General features: G+C 39.7%; 1 pseudogene; it reads right to left on the bottom strand.

Moving 5' to 3' along the window:
• Positions 1-603: 603 nt before the first annotated feature.
• On the bottom strand, positions 604-1677 carry LOC118719906 (annotated as a pseudogene).
• Positions 1678-3558: the final 1881 nt, after the last annotated feature.

Here is a 3558-nt window from a genome sequence, read left to right as displayed (position 1 = left end):
TTTTTGTATTCTCTCATTAGAGATGGTTTGTCTGTTTTTTTAACCATTTGCTCTGCGTTCTTGGCATACATACCCTCCCTCCCCAGAATTTTGTGTCCATTGGTTGTACTTATATGCATGTATAAAAGTCCTTTGGTTGATCTATTATCTCCCCTAGATCTCCCTACCCTCCCTGCTGTAATTTGACAGTCTGCTTGTTGCTTTACTATCTCTATATCTATCTTTTGGTTCATCAGTTTATAGTGTTCTTTATTATCGATAAATGAGTGAGGTCATGTGGTGTTTCTCTTTCATTGATTGGCTTATTTCACTCAGCATGATGTTCTTCAATTCCATCCAGGTTGCTGCAAATGATGAGAATTCCTTCTTTTTTATGGCAGCATAGTATTCCATTGTGTAGATGTACCATATATTCCTGATCCAGTCGTCTGCTGATGGACTCCTAAGCTGTTTCCAAATCTTAGCTATTGTAAATTGTGCTGCTATGGACATAGGGGTGCATATATCCTTTCTGATTGGTGTTTCTAGTTTCTTAGGATATATTCCTAGGAGTGGAATCACTGGGTCAAATGGGAGTTCCACTTTTAGTTTAGTTTGTTTGTTTGTTTTCCACACAATTTTTATTTTTATTCAACTGTAAGCAAATAGCAGAATTAACACAACTCCATTTAGTAATTCTAGACTGGCTTTTGTTACACCAAGGAAGAGCGATAAACCTAACAGGCACAGACTATCAGATTTCAGATAACCCCTCACCCAGCCCTGCAGCTTAACAGGAAAGGGACTCTCCAGATTGCTTTTCCAGTACTGCTCTTCAGAGGATACGCCTTTAAATTCTGGGTTGTTATTCTTGTATTAACAATCTGACCACATCCTAGTACCAAAATAGCCCCCAAAATGGAGTTCAAATTTGATCAAAACATAAATCCAGGGTGTGTGACCCTGTACAATGATAAAGGACAGGCAAAAGGAAAAGTCACCCTATAGCTCTATTTGCTCAGGTCTCGCCTGTGAGAGTGGGAACAGGGAAGAGGAGAAATCAATATGAATCACTGAACTTGTGAACACTGCATGGGGCCCCAGGGCCATCTGTCTCCTGGCTTTCCCCTACTTCACCGCCAGCTGCTCATGGAGCTTGGGCACATAGTCATCCCATTTCGCCTGGGGCCCGAGGTTGTACTTTTTGTGGAAAGATGCCACCTTGAATTTGCCACAGTTGTCTCCAGATTGGTTGGTGAGAATGGGCTCGTCACACTTCAGCGGCTTGGCCTGTTCATGAACCAGCCAGATGTAGTGGTGAAGGACTGTGCCCTTCGGAGGCCCAGAGCCCACATAATCAGAGGGGACGGTGCCACTGCTGATGTCGTTGCCCTTCATGTTGAACACCAAGAAATGGTGCCATTCCCTAAATTTGGGGTCCTTTCTGCTTGCAGCATCTGGGTCTGTCAAGACCAGGGTATAGAGTTTACTTGAATCAAGGCCATCCCATGAAATACCAGAGGGCCCGCTCTTAACCTGGGTGGGCGTCAGCACTTTGCCCAGCTCGTCGACTTCCGCCCAGGAGTATTTGACCTGCAGCGGGTGCTTGGGCCACCTGCTGCAGGCTCAAGGGCCCGGACCACTGGCTGAGGTCCACTGGCATCGCGGGGCCGAAGGGAGGACCACTGGAGAGACACGGGGGGAGAAGCCAACAGCACCGACTCTTAGCGGTTCGCCAACCCCATTTTTAGTTTTTTGAGGAAACTCTATACTGTTCAGCACAGTGGCTGCACCAGTCTGCATTCCCACCAGAAGTGCACGAGGATTCCTTTTTCTCCACACCCTAGCCAACACCTGTAGTTTGTTGATTTGTTGATGATAGCCATTCTGACATGTGTGAGATCGTACCTCATTGTCATTTTGATTTGTATCTCTTGGATAATTAGTGACTTTGAGCATGTTTTCACGTGTCTCTTGGCCTTCCTTCTGTCTTCTTTAAAAAATATTCTATTTAAGTCCGTTGCCCATTTTTTATTTGATCATTTATCTTCCTTTTATTAAGTTGTATAAGTTGCCTGTAGATATTGGAGATTAAGCCTTTATCAGTGATAACATTTGCAAATATGTTCTCCCATACAGTGGGGTTTCTTGTTGTTTTGTTGATGTTTTCTATTTTTTTTTTCTCTCTGTCATTCATTTCTGCTGTGATCTTTATTATTTCCTTCCTTCTCCTCGCTGTGGGCTTGTCTTGTTGCCCTTTTTCTAATTCCTTGAGTTGTTTTGTTAGATGATTTATTACTTTTTTTTTTTTTTTGAGGTAGGCCTGTAGAGCTATAAACTTCCCTTTCAGGACTGCTTTCATTGTGTCCCATAGGATTTGCAATGTTGTGTTTTATTGTCATTAGTCTCCAGGATGTTTATAATTTCTTTTTTTATCTCATCGATAACCCAATCATTGTTTAGTAGCATGCTATTCAGCTTCCAAGTGTTTAAATTTTTTTGGAATGTTTTTATTGTTTATTTCTAATATTATGCCATTGTGGCTTGAGAAAATACTTGATATGATTTCAATCTTTTTGAATTTTGGGAGAGTTTTCTTGTGACCCAATATGTGGTTTATTTTTGAAAATGTCCCATGTGCACTTGAGAATAACATATATTTCATGGGCTTTAAGGTGAAATGCTCTGAAGTTGTCAATAAGGCCCATCTGATCTAGTGTGTCATTTAGAATTACTATTTCTTTGCTGATTTATTTATTTATTAATTATTATTATTATTATTATTTTATTTATTTATTTATTTTTGGTCTAGCGGATTTATCTAGTGATGTCAGTGGTGCATTAAAGTCCCCTACTATGATTGTATTGATGTCTATCTCTCCCTTGATATCTTCCAGGAGATTTTTTTTTAATGTATTTGAGTGCTCCTGCATTGGGTGCATAATGTTTACCAGAGTTCTATCTTCTTATTGAATTGCTTCTTTTAGTATTATGTAGTGGACTTCCTTATCTCTTATTATGGCCTTTACTTTGAGGTCTATTTTTATCTGATATAAGTATTGCAACCCCAACTTTTTTCTCATTTCCATTTGCCTGAAAGATGTTTTTCCATCCCTTCAGTCTCAGTCTGTGTGAATGCTTTGTTCTGAGGTGCATCTCTTGTAGACAGCAAATATATGGATCATGTTTTTTATCCATTCAGCTACCCTATGTCTTTTGATTGGTGCATTTAATCCATTTACGTTTAATGTTATTATTGACAAGTACATGTTTGTTGTCATATTTTTCCTTAGTGTTTGTGTTTCTTCTTGCCTTTCTCTATCTTCTTTTTACACCAATCCCTTTAGCATTTCTTGCATTTCTGGCTTGGTAGTGATAAACTCTCTTAGCCCTTTTTTGTCTGTGAAGCTTCTGATTACACCTTCAATTTTGAATGATAGCCTTGCTGAGTATAATATTCTTGGATTCAGTTCCTTGTTTTGCATCACTTTGTATATTTCATTCCATTACCTTCTGGCCTGGTGTGTTTCTGTTGAGAAGTCAGTTTATATTCTAATAGGAGATCCCTTGTAACTAACT

This window comes from Pipistrellus kuhlii, unplaced genomic scaffold, assembly GCF_014108245.1.
Source record: "Pipistrellus kuhlii isolate mPipKuh1 unplaced genomic scaffold, mPipKuh1.p scaffold_m20_p_16, whole genome shotgun sequence".
NCBI lineage: Eukaryota > Metazoa > Chordata > Mammalia > Chiroptera > Vespertilionidae > Pipistrellus > Pipistrellus kuhlii.
This window is presented reverse-complemented; position numbering and strand designations above follow the sequence as displayed.